Genomic DNA, 20,276 nt, shown 5'->3' with positions numbered 1-20,276 from the left:
GGGAGTGAATAAGGAAGAGTGTGTGACAGAAACTACAAGTAGCCTCAAGGGCAAAAATAATAATAATAGTAATACTGAGACAATGAAGCTTGTATATCAAACTGGCTACTGGATTGTCACATAACCACCAGAACTGGTTCCCAACTTGGACTTCAGAGCTTTACTGGTACAGTTAGGATTGGGATTCATAAGTATAATTACAGATGTTTCCAATTAGATGGAACACAGATGACAGTAGTGTGTACAGAATTGAAAGATAAAAATCAATAGAGAATAAGTGAGGAAAATTAGATCAAGGGAAAATAAGAATAGAAAAGTAACTAAGAGGCAGGAAGGAATGAGTTAGTAAACCACACACAACACACACCCCACAATAGCCTGTATATTAGTTGGTATTGGGCCATAGAGTCCATAGGTCAAAACTAGCTGTAGAGGAGCAAAATCCTTGGAGTAGTTTGGGCTTGCAAAGAAGGTTGGCATTATACACCTTCCCATACCCAGAGGCCTCCATGTACTTATACTATCCCCAGATCCTCATTGTTGTACTCATTCATCCATTCAAATAGTTCTTAATGTATTAATGTGCCAGAACCATGCCAGCTTCTCGAGAAACCATGGTTTGTAAAGTAGACATGGTCCCTGATCTACTGAAGCTTACAGAGAAGTGACAGGGGTGACAAAAATAATCACATAAATGAATGTGTAGCTAAAAACTGAGATACCTTCTCTGTAGGAAAGGAACATGGTTCCAAGAAGAAAAATCCAGAATTGTCTGGATGAGGTAGGTATAGAAAGGTAAAGATCAGGCAGGACTTCTTGGAGCAAGTAATGGTTGAACTGAGAGCTGAAGCTGAGTAGGAAATAACTGAGTAAATGATGTGGGGTCCAGTGGAGTGAGAAGGAGTGTATGGATGCAGGAAGCCCTTCAGGGGAGAGGAAATAGTACATGCAAAGACGGTGTGGAAGCAGGGACCGTGGTGTGTTTAAGGAACTGAACTGCCCTATGGTGGATAGGGCACAGAGAACAAGGAAGAGAATATATAATGGGGAAAGAAAGTTAGACAGAAGTGAAACCCGAACAGCCTTGGTTGCCGCCTTAGCAGTGTTGGTTTTTATACTAACAAGATTTAATCCACAGTGGAAGTAGTGATGTGACCAGATTTAAGTTTTGAAAAGATTTCTATTGATTGAAGTGGAGAACAAATAGAAGGGAGGAAAGGGAAAACAAGATGCAAGAGATTTGTTAGGGCTATTATATTAGTTCAGGCAAGAGACAGTCACAGCATGGACTTAGAGATGGAGAGAAGTATAAGGAGGTGAGAGGTAGGACTTAGTACTGGGTTGATGATAGGGTGTAGGGCAAGGGAGGAGTCAAGGAATGACCTGAATGTGTAGTGTGTGCAACTGGATGGGTATTGTCACCCATCACTGCAGAAGACAGCCAAACTTGGAATGAGGGCAGGGTAGTGTTGGACATGGCGTGACTGAAATGTCTTTGAGACATCTAAGTAGAGAAGTCATGTAGATGGTGAGATATACCAATTTGGAATTGAAAGAAGTCTTCTGGAGAAAAAAGATTTGTGAATCAGATATAGATATAGATATAGATATAGATATAGATATAGATATAGATATAGATATAGAAGGAGGAAAGTACAAGCATGGATGAGGTTCCCAAGAGAAAGACTATAACAAGAGAAAGAAAATGCCTCAGACGGAGTCTTGAAGAGCTTTCAAGGAGCTAAATGGCCTGGCATTATTCTGAAAACAGCACTAAGATTGTAGGGTCCAGTCTTTTCGTTTCCACCACTAACTTACACTTCTTTCCTATTATTTTGTTTTATTTTGTTTTACCAAGGATAGACATCTATCCTCCATCTCTCACTCTAGAATTTCCTTTGTTAACCCTGAATTGCCTCTGCCAGGGATGATAGGAGAAGTTTCACCATAAAAGGGCTTAATTAAGATGAAGAATACTTTATACTTGGGTTAGAGTTTAATGAATAGAACTTTATATGTGTGCTAAATGATGCTTGTTACCAAAACTATTTAAGTGTTAGTGATTTTATGCTTTTGTCTTTTAATGGTCAGTTACTCTGTCCTTCATCTGTGAGATCAGCATGAGGTGCTGCCCAGAGATGCTCTGAGATTTGATTTGAAATGACCTAGGGCTTGCAATATCATTTACTTAGAAATGATCACTATGCATATTTTAGAAGAAGACATCCCTTCAGTCCGTTTTGCCAGTTCATTATTGCAAACAATGGCTAAAGAAAGTATAGGCGTTTGTAACAGATAATTGAGGAAACCAACAGAAAATTTTAAGTTCATATTATTGTCCAATATTGTGTTTTCATAGTAGACATTGCATAAGAGGGAAAGATCCTTATTGATAAGCATGGTTTTCTTTCCATGATTATTTGTTCACTGGGTAGTGATGGCATGCCAAGGAAGAGCTGCACTGTGTTCATGGGTGCACATGTGCACTATGGGAATTTGCATGTTCTCTGTGTGTTTGCCCATGTTTACTATGTAATTAAAACAAGACATCAACTGTGATCTCCCCAAAAGGAGCAGTAACTATATAACTTAAGCAGCAGAAGGATTTTTTTTTTCTGTCTGTTTTAATGTAGGCAAGAAATAAGAATGTTTTTCAAGATAATATGAAAGAATATTATGGAGCTGCACTTTCCAACAGGGAAGCCACTAACCATAAGTGGTGATCCAAGTTTAAATTAATTAAAACTAAATAAAATTAGAAATAAATTCTTCCATCACACCGGCCACATTTCAATAGTGTCTACAGTATTGGACAGTGCCAATATCCAACTTTTCCACCATCACAGAAAGTTCTATTGAACAGCTCTGAACTGAAGCTGGGATCAAATCCAGGCGTGGCCAGTTTTTGCATAGCCCATGAACTAAGAATGATGCTACATTTTGAAATGATTGAAAAACAGAAGAATAATATTTTAAAACACACAAAAATCATTTGAAATTCAAATTTGAGTGTTACTAAATAAAGTTTTGTTGAACACAGCCACACCCATTCCTTTACATCCTATCTGTGACTTTTCACACTGCAACAGCCCCATTGAGTAGTAATGACAGAGACCTTATAGCCTGCAACGTCTAAAATATTTACTCTGGCTCTTTATAGAAAAGTTTGCCCACCTTTGAGCTAAGGGACGGAATGTAGCAGGATCACAGATCACTTTACTGGTGACTGTTCTCTGTGGTTTGGAAAAGGAAATCAGGGGAAGAGAACATGTGTCCAGAGCTCTTGCCCTGATTTGACTGCTGTGGGACATCCCCCTGCCTTTTAGGATTTGATGGTGGAGTGGAGTGAAGGTTCCAGAAACGCTGGAGGTCGCCTTTAACATGAATCCAAAGGGCTTCATAGAACTCTCAGCTTTCTCAGTGTCTTTTTGTAATTTTTTTAAGATACTATCTAGAGCTCACTACTCTCTGTGTTTCACTGTCCTCCTCATTGTCAAAAGGCAAATTAAGTTCTCTCAAAGGCTTGACAATAAGAAACAAGGAAAGTCAGTTACCCTCTTGACAGCAATGCCAATTATCTTTTTAACCTTCTCTTAGGCTAATGGCTGAGAAAATGAAAAATTATTTTGCAGTGGGACCTGAGCCAACTCAGCACCCATCTGCTCTCATTCTACCATCCCTCCCTATCTCTTGAGAATGGGCTCACTACGAATATGTCATCTCTTATTGGGCCATGCTTAAATCCATGCAAGAATTTCATGAAGTCATTCTCCATCAGAAATGCCACAAGGCTATTGAGAACTTCTGTAGGACTAGGATTGTATCTTCTGTACCTGTGAATTGACTGGTTCACGACAGATCACCCTTGGGAGCCCAGCCAATCCATTTGATAATGCTGCTGGACAAGGTTATATCTGGGGGGGAAAAGGTCCTCAGCAAATGCATTTCTAGTTTAAGCCTCTAACCCCTCAGCATTAGCGTTAAGCCTAACTGACTTCAAAGGAATAACTCATCAGGAAAAGTCCAGGACCCAAAGGATTGCTGTCCAGGTTTTCCTGGGCATGGCTCAGGTTCAGGCACAAGTGCATGTCCCCGCCTCAGGAATGTGTGCCCACTGACCTTCCACTTGTTGGCTGCTGGGGGGAATTCAGGCTAAGACCACAGTGCAATGGAAAGAACGTGAGCACTTATACTTCAGTCTCTAGGATTTCTGAGCCTGATCCTTACATACCTACCTTAGTTTGCACTCTTTCTTTACATCCTCTGGCCAGTAGATGTATTCCGAGTGTCTTGTAGGTGGATTTGAGGACGCTGATTTGTTGGAATGTTAAGAGGAGCACTCCTAGAAGGAGCCATTGGACCAACACTTCAATAGCAAAAGGGAGGTAGTAAAAATCATCCATTTTGACATTTAGATTTCTCATTGACATGCAACTGATTTATTTAATTATTTTTAATATTAAAGAATGAGGAGAGTAGAACAAACTGTTTGGAAATGGATAAGCCATTTAGGTTTTTTTTAGCCATTTGGTTTTTAAACCAAAGAAAACCTAGAGTAAAAATTTTCATGACTGAAAGGATTTTGAAATTATTATTGAGATGCCTAGAGCACACAGTGGCAGTTTTGGAAGCACTAGATCTTTTTTCACCACTTAGAGTACCTAAGGCCAGATGGATGGCTTTGTCAGAAAATATCATGAAGCCAACCTGTCTTTGATAATTATTTCAAATTGTCTACATATATAATCCTAAGTCTCTTTTTAACTGCTTATTTGATCAGTGATCTTTGATGTATAACTACTGGACCAATAAATGATGGCCTGTTAATAATGAAACAGAGTCTTAGCTTCACCATGCATCATTTCTAGAGGATGTGAGTGCTAAGGCAATAACAGATGTGTGAGTAAGAGTGAGAACTCTAGAAGTTGTGGGAAGAGGTTCCAGGTAGAGGGACAGCAGGTATGGCTGCCCAGAGACAAGGGGATCATTGGAGGAAATGGAGGAAGTTCATTACCATAGAGATGAGGCTGAGGAGGAACATGGGGCCAGAACAGGCAGATCATTGCGAGAAGCAATAAGGGCTTGAAGCTTTATCCATGGGACAGTAGCAGCCGTTGAAGACACATGGTCTAATTTCTGTTTTGGTAGAATCTCTCTGTGAACTGGCAAATGAATGAGAAAAAAGAACCAGGAGATTTATTAGAAGGCTATTCCTATAATCCATAAAATGGTGATATTCTGTGTTTATGTCCTTGAGAAGAAAGCATAGGTAAGGATCACTCAATGTATGTTTGGTAGCATATTCCACAACCAATCATGAAGGAAGATAAAGAACACAATTAGGAGACTGCTAACTCATTACCTCCATTTTCCTTTATGTATCAGCTCAAGTACACTTTCTAAATGAAACTAAACTTTATCGTTACTTTTAAAAAATATTTAAGAGTCTCATGATTACCCCTTGAATGTAAATCTCCATGTATTCATTGTAATCAAACCTATCCAAAGGCTGGCATTGATATACCTAGGCAGCGTGTATATTCTAGCCCAGATTTCACATGGATGACACCAGAGTCCCAGACATAACCTTTAGAAGCAATGCTGTTCTCCACAGGCGGGGGCCTCCACTACTCTCAGAGTATATTACATCTGCTCAAGTTCAGAGCAGCCTGGGTGAGGGCAGCCCTGCTTTTTCACTGGCCCACACAACTGTCTGCCACATGATAAGCTATCCCATCAGGTTTCATTAGGATGTTGACCACAGGCTAACCAGTGACCTTTCCTTCTCTCAAGATTTATTTAGAATATTCCTGCTATTTATCCAAATCACTGCATGATTTGACCTTGGCTTCCTGTGCCTTCAGGTTATCAACATGAAGGTCAGGTCATTATAAAAGAGTGGGGTCCATCACTAATGACCTCAGGACATACCTTAGATATTGGGATGTTGAATAAATCCCACTAGTTCCTTTTATTATAATGTGCCTGTTTATCTTGAAAGCTAAGCCCCGAAATAAAATAATTTACATGGCAACTTATTTTTTAATAAATGAATTTTGTGAAATAAATTTCATGAATACTTCCCCCTTCTTCCAGTTAAAATGTAATTCTCATGGGGCTTTAAAAGTCAGGCTAATGAATTCACCTAGTAGCTATTACTTACCATCTGTATATGATCTTTTAATAGACATTTTATTGACCTAGGGATGGTAAGGACTGATGCTTAAGTGGTTCCATTTCTAACAGTAAAAAAGAAACTATTTCTGGCTATAATAAAATTAAGTGGTCTTAAAATTTAAATAGAACAGTTGTTTATACTTACTCAGGGAAATGGAGAGTTATATAGGATACTTAAATAAATTGTGGATCACTTGGTCCTAAAAAGTGCCCATTATAATACTTTAAACAAATTAAATTTTATTTAAAAGTTTCAGGTCTCCTGAATGTCAGGGGAAGGTGAAAATGCAGTCAGGAGATATAAAGGCTAGCACCAGGAAATACAGCCAGAAATTATGAACTTAGATTTCTTTGCATGTCCTTGTACGGCATCATTGCTTAAAAGATGATCTTGATGAACACTGACATTTTATAAACTTGAGTGCAAAGTGCAATGTGTTCCTTTTCCATGGACTGAAGCACATGATAGCCCTTGGGCCAGATTATAAGAATGCCTATCATAAGATTACAGAAAATGAGAGGAAAAAATCCGGATTGAAAGCCTGACCCACTCATGACTCCCTGTTTTAAAGAAAACTTTTGATCTTGCTTTCAGCACATGGCTTCCTGAGCAAAGATCTGTAATAAGTAATTGTTTAAAATTTAGCCACATGGATTAATCTTAGTCCCTAGGGAAACCCAAGAGGATGTGGACAAAGTCCCACGTCCCTTAGAAAGCACCCCCTGTTGGCAGCTGGAAATACAATCAAGAATTGTCTTGTAGAATCATAGTGAACTCCATGTCTTTTCAGAACTCTAGTGAGTTGAGAGGTGGTCCCCTAAAAGATATGTCCACATTCTAATTCACTGAACCTATGAATATTACCTTATTTGGAAAAAGGGCCTTCAAAGAAGTAATTAAGTGAAGGATTTTGTGATGAGGAAGTCATCCTGGATTTCCCAAGTGGTCCCTAAATCCAATAGCACATGTCCTTATAAGAGTGAGACAAGGATACAGCAAAGCGAATTTATGCCTGAAACTAACACAACATGGTAAATCAACTATATTCCAATAAAAATTTAAAAAAAAACAAAATAACAGTGAGGCAAGGACACATTTGACACAGAGAGAGGAGGAGGAGGCGATGTGACCGCAGAGGCAGAGATTGAAGTGGTATAGGCCCCAGTCAAAGAATGCTGGCAGCCACAAGAAGTTGAAAGAGGCAAGGAACCAATTCTCCCCAAGAGCCTTTGGAGGGGGTATGGTCCTCCCAACATCTTGATTTCAGGCTTCTGGCCTCCAGAACTGTAAGAGAATAAATTTCTGTTGTTTTAAGCTACCCAGTGTATGGTAATTTGTTACAGCCTACACAAGAAACTAATATGCTACCAATGCATTCTGTTCCCTCTATTTATTGGTACCCTCCCTAATGTCTGCTTTTCTGGGTGAGGTTATCTTGAAGGTCTTTTTCCTTTCCATGCTCTTGCACACCCATCTGGAATATACTCTGTGGCAGTAGTCTAAACCATTACAACCACATTTCTTATAGATTGTATGTGTGAAATCTGCAGAGGTCAAAAAACAATATTTGATCAAAAGCAACTCTTGAACAAGTGAATTGCTTTTTTCTTAAGTTCATTCATTCAACAAATATTTGTTGAACATCTATTATGTATCAGGCATTGTCCTCAGTGGTGGGGATACACTGGGGAAGAAAATGGACAAAAATCCCTGTTCCCCTGAAGTGTTCATAGGCAAGCAGTAAGTGAAATAAAATTATAACATGATGGGTAGAAACAAAAACTACAGAGAAAATTAAAGGAAGAGGAGGGATGGGGAGTAGAAGTTCTGCATCCTTACTAGGATGGCTGGGGAAGGCGTAACTGAGACGGTAACCTTGAGGAGGTGGCTCTCCAGAGAAACTGAACCAATAGGAGATACAAAAGGATTTATTATAAAGAATTGGTTCACATGCTTATGGAGGCTGGCAAGTCCAAAATCTGCAGAGCAAATGTCCCAGTTCAAGTCCAAAAGCCAGAAGCTGCTGTAGAACCAGGAAGATGCTTCAGTCCAAAGGCCATTAGGCAGGAAAATTCTTTCTTACTTGGAGGAGAGTCAACCTTTAGTTCTATTCAGGCCTTCAACTGATTGGATGATCTAATGGGATCTAGGTTTAACATTATGTATCGTATCCTAATAAACCTGGGAAATAGTTATTACCACCACACACACACACACACACACACACACACACTCACACACACGCACGCACACACCATGGAGGAACAAAGAGCTCAAACCAGCTAAGTGACTAGTCTTACAACACACAGGTAATAGAACCAGGCATCAGGCATGATTATGGCAGATTCTAAAGCCTACTTTCTTTCCATTATTTTATTAGATTTTTTTCATACTTCTGAAAGAAACTACTAGAGCTGTGGACTCCAAAATATTCAAGGCTGATCTGTGTGTTGTTTTTCTTCCATAGTTTCCCCAGTGTTCTGTTCACATTTCATAGAACTGCTGAGAATCCTCCAGCATTTTCAGCGCTGCCAAAGGGCCTGAAAGTATCTCGCAGACTGAATTGAAGCAGCATTAATAGGTCTCCTCCTATCTGAGCCCACACACAGCTCTGCACCTCAATCAGCCAATCCAAAAATAGCGTGAGCATATAAAGATGAAAGGACATGATCCCTGCTTTCAGTTCGCTGGTAATCTCATTAGGGTGATATAACTAAGTGAAATGATGAGATGAGATAAGGGCCAGGCTGTGTGACATTGACCTTAGGTAGACAAAAATTCAATAACAACAAAAAAGAGTGATTAGTCTGTGGAAGCTGCACAGGAGAAAGGACATTGTGAGTTGAGTGGAGAAGGATATTGCAAAGATCTAGGGAAGGTGGGAAGTTTGCAAAGGGTCGGAGCAATTGAGCAAATTATCTCAGAGCGAAACATGGACTCCCTCTTTTAAAGTTGTAAACTTTCATAACTTCATAATAACTTCTCGATAACTTTGGCCAGTATGCTTTTTTTTTGGAGGCAATAAATTCACAAATGCTGTAAGAGCAAATTGAACATGAAACCCTTGGTTGATTTCATTTTCTTTTTTAATTTAGCAGAGACCTCTTTGGACTAAATCTTATCAAGCATAATGTGACCTGAGCCACCCATTGTACTGAATGACTTCCCCTTCTTTTTAAATTTGCAATCAGTTTTTATTTCATATGCAGGCATAGCATCCCACAACAATCATAAGTAAAAAAAAAAAAAAAAAAAAAAACCGATAAAAACCTTTCCATCAGCATTTTCTATGATTGCAATTTATATGCAGAAGTAGCCTGGTGTTATCTCATGAGGCAGTTTCCTTAAAATATGTGAGTAATGGCAATTAAGTCATTGTATGGAGTCATTTCTAAAATAATACTTTGTCACGTTACCTTAATTACCTTAAGCTGTGGCTGTATTTTAAAGCACAGAACGTCTTCTCATCACTGTTATAAATACAGACAAATTATTTTTCCCCTTGTGGTAATCATGAGGCTAATGTGCTTGCCTTTTTCCTTCTAAAACCAATCTTTAATAACAAGAAATCAGCGCAATCATAGGAATTGGGATCAACAGTTCTCTTGATTCTGTGTTCAGTTGAATCCCGAGTTTTTTCTGTCTTCCTAGCTCTATTCTTCCATAAGACAAATCCTTTTGCTGGCAGGGGCTCTCCAGCAGCACATGGGTAAACATGTGCAGGCACCTCCTGGTTTGTAATCTCCCCTCTTAACACTTGTGCTAGTAGATATTAAAATAAGAATTCCAGGGTAAATGCCAATAAAGGCAATAAATCTGAACTATGCAGGCCATGATTTCTATTGGTTGTATTTATATGCGTGGGGCTATGAGGATCTACAATTCCAAATTCAAGTTCTCTACTGACTGAGCTCATGTCCTTGAATGTGTGATTCATACTTGTGGTAACACCTTGGAGTCATTTTATAGGGATGCTGAACTTGTTTGGAGAGGCTTTAACTTGATTCTTTTGCTTCGTGCAAAGAGCTAGTTATCTGATGTGGTCTCTGTTTTGGAGTAATAAGGGGGTAAATGTAAATAAGACATTAACATTGTTCAACCTTTCTCATAGTTAGAATGAATACCCTTTGTTTGTAGTTTTGAAAGCATCTTGGCTTGTGTGGCCACTGTTGCCTAATGTAATAAAATTAGGATAAAACAAGGAAATGATGACATCATTGTAAAATAGAATGAAATTTGACCACCGGAAATACCCTACTTTACAACATTCTCAAAGCCTGGAGAAAATGGCCAGGGCCAGCTTCCTCATGCACAAGGATAGGCAAACAATCAGTAAAAAAGCTTACATAGAAAGTAAATAATGAGATCTTTAATATGAATTTTCAATATTTTATCAATATTGGTGGTTTTGGTCAACCTTATATCAAATAAACAGAGTTATTTATTGTTATCATTACTTGCCAGTAAGTACTGGTTTTGACCATCTGTAGGTTTTGTCTTACAATTTAGTCAGAAATGTGGTTTTGGATCATATTAAGTGCATTGTGGCAATGCAAAATCTTCTACTGAAGCATTTTGTTTTGTGTGCTCCTATTTTTTGATTGACGTATAGCTACTGTACAACATTATATGTTACAGGTATACAATATAGTGATTCGCAATTTTTAAAGGTTATACTCCATTTTTAGTTATTACAAAATACTGGCTACATTACCTGTGTTGCACAATACATCCTTGCAGCTTATTTTATACCCAATGTTTTGTACCTTCTACTCTCCTTCCCCATCATGCCCGTCCCTCCTCCCTCTCCCCACCAGCAACCACCAGTTTATTCTCTATATCCATGAGTCTGCTTTTTTGACAACAAAAAATATAAGTTCACTAATTTGTTGTATATTTTTAGATTCCACATATAAGTGATATCATTCAGTATTTGTCCTTCTCTGTCTGACTTATTTAACTTAGTGTAATGCCCTCCAAGTCCACCATGTTGCTGCAAATGGCAAGAATGAAATTTTCATTCTTTTTTATGGCTGAGTAATATTCCATTGTATATATATACCACATCTTCTTTATCCATCCATCCGGTTTAATTCATGGAGTTGACAGTGAAATGATTTTGGAATAACAACAGGCAAAAATGTGGAAGAGAAGAAATCATAAATTCTAAATACGTATTTTTTAATTTATGTTAACTTGCATAGTAAGTTTTTTAAATATCAGGAAACATAAAGTTTACTGTGATAAAGCTATGAATATTTGAATTTGGAGAATGACAATATTTCATCCATTTTTATTTTACCAAGTTGTGAATAAATCATGGCCTGATGGCATCATCTAGACATAAATTTTGAGAAACTTCTACATTATAATTCTATAGAAGCTCTATAAGGCAGTATTTCACAATTAGGACCTGGCTTTGGAAAATTTCATTTTGTGAAGATTAAAGTTAGACATTGGCAATCCAAAAACTTTTACTTTCCTGATGGAACAGAATTAGATGTTAAGGACAATAGTTTAGGGTACTTTAGTTTTTTAGTGGCATCCAAATTTTTTGACTTTATACCCCTAGAAACTGAGCACTCACACACAGGCATATTCAGTTAGTTATTGTATGCTTAGAATAACACATTCATTATAACACATTCATTATAAATGAATGTATATGTAATATATAAATATATTTTTAAATTATAATGAAATAAAAATAATGAAAAAGGATGAGGTAAAGATGAAAACCATGTTTTATTTTATTTGTTAATGATTCAAAATGCCTCTTTGCTCTCCAAGTGAGAGTAGATGTGTTTGGATAGACTTCATTATTTTCAAAACCCTTGGTTTGACTCTTTGATTCAGAAATCCAAAGCTCTGGCCCTAAGTTTAACTTTTTTCAATATTTGTCTTTAACGTCCCTCACTGCTGGAAAACAAAAACAAAAACAAAAACGAGCCCTCACATAGATTTGAAGATTGAAATGGAAGAAGTGCATCCTTTGCTGTGCTTACTGCATTATTACACCCTTTTTATTCAATTCCATTCACCAATTGTAAAGGTTTGACTTTATGGTGGATGATTAATTTTTAAGTGTTCTGTTAATTACAATGTCTTTGCACTTTCATTAATATGCTATAGGCTTAAGGCAAGGTTTGTTGTTAGCCATAGAGGAAGCAAATCTATATTTCAAAGAGTTTTCTTTTTTAAACTGATTCTCCTGTGATAACTGATTATTTTCACCTTTTAATGTACAAAAGGGGGACATGAAAACCCGGTTTCCTTTTGTCTGCCACTTGCATTGTTGCTAATATGGTTCATCTCCATTTCTTTGCAGGGATTTAGTCTTTCTGGTGAGGGTTTGTTAGTTAAAATAGGTAAAGTAGCCTGTAACTTGGCCACATGTGAACGGAACATGTTGCAGGAAACCGAAAGTGAATGTATAAGCAAGGGCACCACTGTCTAGCCCTCAAGATGTGAGACCCTCCTCTTTCCTCAGAAGGCCTTCAGCACTATGTGGCATTCATAACCATCAGACAAACACCAATATGGCACCAGTGTTGAACTTTATACAAGGTATAAATGAAGTTAAATGCTCTTGCAAATGGAAGTTCTGGTACTCTTTTCCCATATTGCAATGGATCATTTCTCCTCTGAGCATACACATGCCTCTTTGAAGACTACAGGTTTAGGGCATTAAATTGCTTTCTTTTTTGCCAAGACAACAGATCATGAATTCTTTTGGTAACTAGAGAGTTCTGGTATTTTGTAGGCAAGAAATATACTAGAAGTTCCCATATCTAAGCCTATTAGGCTTGTCAATTTTTTGCTTTATATGGTTTGAGGGTAGAATTCTTGGGTACATACATATTTAGTATTGTTATGCTTCCCTATTAAATTAATGCTTTTATCAATATGAAATGTCCCCCTTTAGTAATTTTTCTTGCCTTAAAGTGATACTGTCCAATAGAGAAGCCACTAGCTATGTGTGTCTATTTAAATTTAAATTAATTGAAGATAAACTTGTATATTCAGTTCCTCGATTGTACTACTCATGTTTCAAATGCTCAATAGCCACATGGCTAGTGGCTACCCTATGGGATAGGGCAAAGAACATTTCCATCATCTCAGAAAGTTCTGTTGGACAGGTCTATCTTAAAGCTACTTCATCTGATATTAAAACAGCCATGCAGCGTTTTTTTTGGTTGATGATTACATGGAGAATTAGACAAATCTGCAATCACAGATGGAGATTTTAACATACCCCTCTCCTTTACTTACAGAACAAGCAGGGGAAAAAAATCAATAAGCATATAGAGGATTTGAGTAACACAATTAACTAGCATGGTCTAATTCATTACATCCAACAACAGGACCATACCTACTCTCTTTAGCACTCAGAAAATTTACTAACATGGGCCATGTACCAGGTCATAAAGCAGGTCTCAAAACCTCACATTATTTCAATCATGCAATGTGTTATTTGACCATTGTGGAAATTAAGTTGGAAAATCAATAACAGAAAGATAACTAGAAAACCTCCAAATACCTGGAAAATAATCAACATGCTTCTGAATAACCTAGAGGTCAGAGAAGAAATCAAAATTAAAAGGAGAACATATTTTGAACTGAACAGCATACCAAAACATATGAGATGAAGCTTATGCAGCGTTTGGAGGGAAATGCATAAATTTAAATGCGTATATTAGAAAAGAAGAAAGGAAGAAACTCAAGCTCTAAGCTTCCATCTCAAGAAAGTAGAAAGGAAACAGCACCTTAAACCTAGAGAAAGTAAAAGGAAGCAAATACAAAAAATGAAAACAGAAATCAGCAAAACAGAAAACAGGCAATATTAGAGAAAGTCCATAGGGATAAAGGTTTGGTTTATTAGTCTAACATGATTAATAAAATTGATAAACACCCCCCCCAAGACTGATTTCTCTCTAAGTTAATTGCATTTGTTGCCCAGATACAAAGAAGTTTACTTTGAAATTATAATTTACTAAACTTCCATCCAAGTCAATTCTCTTTCCATTATGACAGCTTTTTAAAGCCTGTTTTTCATCAGTTAAATTGAATCATAATGATAAAAGCATAATCAGGATAACAAAAGTGCTGAGAGAGGAAAGAATGCTGAGTAAATCTGTGAACCTGATGAGGGCAGGGGGCATGACATTTAAAACAAGTCTTTCTAACGGCCTCAATGGACAGTGTGGGGAAGGAAGAACAATTAAATATTAATTTTTTAAAGACGAAAAAGAGCTTCTCTTCTATTTCACCTTTCAGACAGCTAGGAGGACTTGACCAACAGACCATGAATATTGGTTTTAATAGAAGAGACAGGGCAGAGCAGTAGGTAGAGTTGGATGCCAGGTCTCCCCACAGGGCAGGCATTGATTGTTGACGTCACCCAGCAGGAAGTATGTAATTCTACAATCAGGAAACTCAGAATAACTGGTGGCACAGAAAAGAAACACTCCTACAGTTTGGGTTTTGCTGGCACCATACTGTTTAACCTGTTAATCAGTGATTCTCAAACTTTAATATAGATGCAAATCACCTGGGGAATCCTATTAAAACACAGGCTCTAAGTTAGTAGGTCTGGGTAGACTTTATAAAAAGTCTACCTTTATAGTCTGACTTTATAACAAGTTCCCAGGTGATGCCAATGCTGCTGGTCCATGGACCACACTGTGAGTAGGAAGACTAACTCAAAAGCACAAACTGGCAGCCCAAACACCAAGTCATGACAGTAGTTCTTTCACTACTACTGTGTGGAATTAGTTACTAACGTATGCAAAGTGTGAAATTTCATATGAGCATCTGAAGCTTCCCTTGAAAATTGGGAAGAGCCGGCCAGAGTGAGCCTTCTTCCCTGCATGGCAGTAGTCAGCTGGAGCCAAGTAGAGGTTGTCACTTTAGGGACGCCATGATTTACCCTCTGCGACAATCCCCATCTCTGTGACACTGACCGCCTGCCCATGATCCTTCGCATTGTTCATCTGCCTTCCAAACCTCAGAGGCTCTCAACCTTTGCTAAATGTTGGAATCACAGGGGAGCTTCGAGAACTACTGATGCCTTGCTCCCACCCCAAAAGATCCTCATGTCATTGGTTTTGGGTGAGACCTGGTCTTTTTTTTTTTTTTTTTTTTTCATTTTTGGCCGCACTCTGTGGCTTGTGGGAATCTTAGTTCCCCAGTCAGGGATTGAACCCAGCCCCTCAACAGTGAAAGTGTGGAGTCCTCACCACTGGACTGCCAGGGAATTCATGAGGCCTGGTGATTTTAAAAGCTTCCAGTTGATTCTGATGTACAGCAAATGTTGAGAACTTCTGTTTAAATTTAGCAAACATTCCAGCAAGATTCTCGGCCACCACCCTCAGATTCTGATTCAGAAGGTCAGGACCACCTACGTCCTAATATTTTCAGGACCTAAGACAAAAGGAAACTCTGAGCACATGACCTTCTCCCTTCCCTTCCAAGGCCCCACCCCACCCCGTTTCTTCTTGCACCATAGAGGATCTTCTGTACATAGAAGTGGACACCCTAGCACATGTGTCCAAGATCTGTCCTTACTCCCATCAAACATCCCCCCCTTGGTGATGCCTTAGACTTAGGTGTATGCAAAATGGCAGCAAGGTTCTGCTCTCAGGAGGACTGACTGGGGAAAGAAGACTGAAAGGGACTAGAAGGGGGGCTGGGGGCCAGTTGGGAAGGGAATCCCGGTATCCCAGTGGTGTGTTTCATGAAACCAAAATTTTCTGAGACCAGCTGTGTGTCCTACAATTCATTTCTGATACTACTCAGAGTTAGCACAGACCCCACAGCTTAAGAGTTCAGTCCCACAAGTCTGCCCCAACTTGAGATGCTCACAACAAGTCTTGGGCTACCTGTACTTCTGACCAACCAGCTATAAATTGGGGGTTTCCACAACCCCCTTTTCATGTTTGATAATTTGTTAGAATGGCTCACAGAACTCAGAAAGGTACTTCACTTCCATTTATCAGTTTATTAAAAAGGGTACAAATGAACAATGGATAAAGAGGCACATGGGGTGAGGTCTGGAAGGATCCTGAGTGCAGGACCTTCTGTGCCCAGAATCTAGGGGTGTGCCATCCTCCCAGCAAGCTTTCTCCAACCCAGAAACTCTCTGAACACTGCTGTTCAAGAGTTTTTATAACCCAGTCTCCAGCTATGTCCTTCCTTCCCTGGTGCTTGGTACTGGGGGCTGAAATTTCCAACTGTCTCATCACTTGGTCCTTCAGCCCCATCCTGAGATTATCCAGGGCTCTATTCTAAGTCACCTCATTCGCATTAAGTCAGGTGTAAAGACATTCCTGTCACTTAGGAAACTCCAAGGGTTTTAGGAGCTCTGTGCAAGAAGCAGAGACAAAAACCCACCTGCGTATTCCAGCACTGGGGAGGCCGTGTCTCCAGATGAGCTTGCGCAGTGAGAAGCACATGCATGGAGGGCCGGAAGGAGGCATGAAGGCCAAAGAATGGGCCCCTCTGCCCAGAACTAAGGGTGCTCTCGTGGGAGGTCTAGGATGAGTCTGAGAGTTATTCACATAGTCTCACCCAGGGGATTCCGAAGCAGATGGTCCACAAGGTACACTGGGAAAGACAAACTCTGCAAGAGAATCAGAGCTAAAGAAGAACAGCTTTCCTTCTTTTTTCTTTTCTGCCCAACAGTCCTCCGTAAAAATCAGATCCTGGAAACCACACTCGTAATGTCAAACCAGGAATTCATCATACTTTTGCAGATGAATCATGCTTTGGGGGCTTTGAAGCCAGAGTTAGAGTCTCCAAACAGTTTATTTGAAGAGAGTGGCCACAGGCCTCGAAAAAATTAGAGATTTAAGCTGGCTACACTCCCTGCTTCTGGGAGCTCTTTCTGATAGAATGCTGTTGTCAAGTGTGGACTTAGAAATACAAGAGAAGCCAAACAGCCAAGTGGGCACTGCCTTCATCTGGATGCTCCCCCGGAAAGTAAAGCCCTCCTTGGCTTCAGGATTTTGAATAATGAGAGCTTATTTGAGCGAGTTCTTTTGAGGGGCCCAAGCACTGAGCCATCTCCTGTGATCCCCTATAGTGTCTGCAGGGCTGGCTCAGCATCCTCACGTTATGCACAGAAACTGAGACACAGAGACCAGCCACTGGCCCAAGCCCCTGCAGCTCCTCACTGACAGAGTTGAGATGTGAATCAAGGCACATGGCCCTGGAACTCACATTCTCCAAACCACCACCATCCACTGCCTCCCCAAAACACACATGTGTAAAAGTGCCACCATTTTCAGCTGGGAGCTGTGTGACTCCCAGTAGAGTTTCTGTCCCCAAAGTCCAAAGGAGACGACACCGTGAAGGTTAATGTTTGTTGCAGCCAGAGCAGACCTTGTAGCTTCAGGGCGAACCAAGTTGATCAGAAATACCCACAGGAACATTTTCTACTTGTGCTTATGCAACCAGGAAATGTGATCGGCATTCAAGAGGCTGTAGTTGTACCATAGTCCTCACGAATCGTAGATGTACAGGAACTTCCTGGGGCAAACGTTCCTTAGAAACCAGGCTGGACTCCCTTTACTTGGTCAGGAAGAGATAAAAGGCTAAACTTCCCAGGGCAGCTGATTTGTGAATGTCATCCTAAGTATCTGAAGAAATTGGAATAAAAATTCCCCAGCCTACTCTTGGAGCCTGTCTCTGACAATCCTCTTCCAAGCAAACTCCATAAGCCAGACATTGCAAACAGACAACCAGGCTGCAATAACCAGCAAACACAATTTATTTGACTCACACATTGTTATAGTGCTTTTTCTCTACTATAATTTTCTTTTTGATTGGTCTCTAACTTTTAAAAATCAGGTGATGGGCTTCCCTGGTGGCTCAGTGGTTGAGAGTCTGCCTGCCGATGCGGGGGATGCAGGTTCGTGCCCCGGTCTGGGAAGATCCCACATGCCGCGGAGCGGCTGGGCCCGTGAGCCATGGCCTCTGAGCCTGCGCGTCCTGAGCCTGTGCTCCACAACGGGAGAGGCCACAACAGTGAGAGGCCTGCGTACCGCAAAAAAAAAAAAAATTTACAAAAATCAGGTGATTTTTGGGAAAGTGCCAGAAGTCCCCACAAACCTCCAGAAACATTGTTTTCTTTCTGATTTTCTTTCTGATTTTCTCCACTCTTTCCCCTCTGTGTAACGTTTGTTGTTTTCTTATACTCTTCACCTGCCATTTCTATCTCCCTAGTGCTAGATGTCACAGGCAGAGGAAGCTTATTACAATAGCACAATTACATCTAAGCAGCCCCCAGACAGCCCCCAGTGTCCTGAAAGTGAGCTCTGAGTTTATCACGGCCCCTGGGTGGCCAGAAATTACACTGTCATTTACAGTGCAACAGTCCGTAGACCAATGGGGAGATGAGGACCAGGGAGGTAAGGTGAGCATCACCCAGCTGGTGAGTGGAAATATCCCTAATAACAACCTCTACCAACCGCATGAGTTTCAAGATGGCACAAAAACATATACATATTGAAGTTTCTGAAAAGTAGCTTATCCAGAAAAAAAAGAAAAAGAACATTTAAAAGAAATGATGGGCATATAAGAAGTAAAATACATTATTAGTCCATAGGTGAAAGCCAGGGAGAAAACATTAAATGCCCAGGTCATAAGTGAACAGCTTGACAAATTTAAACGGTTATGAAATTACCATTTATATCAAGATACGGAATATTATCAGCATCCTAGAAGTTTTCCTCATGCTCCAGTCTGATCGATACTACCTCCATCGTGAAGTAACCACCATTCCACCTTCAGTCAATATACAGATTATTTTATCTACAAGTTTTGGGACTCTACCTTAACAGACTCATAGTCTGTAGTCTTCTGCATCTGGCATCATTTATTTGTTGTATGTAGCCATAGTTGGATATTTTTCATCATTATACAGTATTTGACTACATCACAATTTACTTACCCATTTCACTCTTGATAGATGCTTGGGTTGTTTCTAGCTTTTGACTATTATAAGTAGTGCTGCTGTGAACCCTTGTACTGCAGAGAAAAATGTAAAGACTTAAGGATAACTGCCTCTAAGTTATAAATTCAATACAAGAAAGGGAACGAAAACATTTCCCTAGAAATATTATCTTACTTCTATGTGAATCTCCTAAACAATGACACCCAGAATGATATGTTTCTGCCCCTTCGACAATCTCCTGTGCTGAGACATTTTATATGATTAGGTGGGCTCTGGCCAAAGCATTATTCTACAAAGAAAATGCTTCCCCCAAGCTCTAAACATTACTTGTCTTAAAGCATTTCTAGTAAAGAATCCCCTGTTTTTTGAAAGTTCATTCTATGACACTGCACTTTCATGAAAGACCTCTATTAGGACCTGTTTTGCTAACAAAAAGAAATCTGAAGACCCCTCACAGACAAAATAAATAAATAAATACATAATAAAATATTTAAAAAATTGGGCTTCCCTGGTGGCACAGTGGTTGAGAGTCCGCCTGCCGATGCAGGGGACACGGGTTCATGACCCGGTCCGGGAAGATCACACATGCAGCGGAACGGCTGGGCCCGTGAGCCATGGCCGCTGAGCCTGCGCGTCCGGAGCCTGTGCTCCGCAACGGGAGAGGCCACAACAGTGAGAGGCCCGAGTACCGCAAAAAAAAAAAAAAAAAAAAAAAGAAATCTGAAGAGGATTTCCACTTTGAAAAAAGGCGAGAATAGCATTCAGCATCTGTTTTACAATGGACCCCAAGCCAGGAGAGGGGCACCGCCAAGCTCCTTCTCCGGGAACTACTCTCAGCATCTCAGCATCAAGCTGCCAGAGATGTGAACTGTGTCTGTGAGCATCTGTGCTTTATCTCGATTTATTTTGTGCATCTGTTAGCAAGATGTGTCCTAAGCTTCTTTGCTTTAGGCCATTTCTGCTTACAAAGGTTTCATAGGACCGCTCTACTTTCGGATAACGGAGAGACCTGCCCTTTAAGGTACCATTTCACCACTAGAGGGCAAGAATGACTCCGCAGCACTTGCCTTTGCCAGACCTGAAGTCAAAATGATTAATCACGGAGAGGCAAAAACAAAAAACCAGAGAGAAAAGAGGTGAGCA

General features: G+C 39.8%; 1 protein-coding gene across 2 annotated transcripts in view; it reads left to right on the top strand.

The window, feature by feature from the left end:
* Positions 1 to 20,276, top strand: part of PLCB1 (phospholipase C beta 1) — a 692,666-nt gene that overhangs the window by 649,310 nt on the left and 23,080 nt on the right. The window lies entirely within an intron of this gene.

The sequence above is a fragment of the Globicephala melas genome, chromosome 15 (genome assembly GCF_963455315.2).
Source record: "Globicephala melas chromosome 15, mGloMel1.2, whole genome shotgun sequence".
Classification (NCBI taxonomy): Eukaryota; Metazoa; Chordata; class Mammalia; order Artiodactyla; family Delphinidae; genus Globicephala; species Globicephala melas.
The sequence above is the reverse complement of the archived record's forward strand: the minus strand, read 5'-3'. Positions and strand labels throughout refer to the sequence as shown.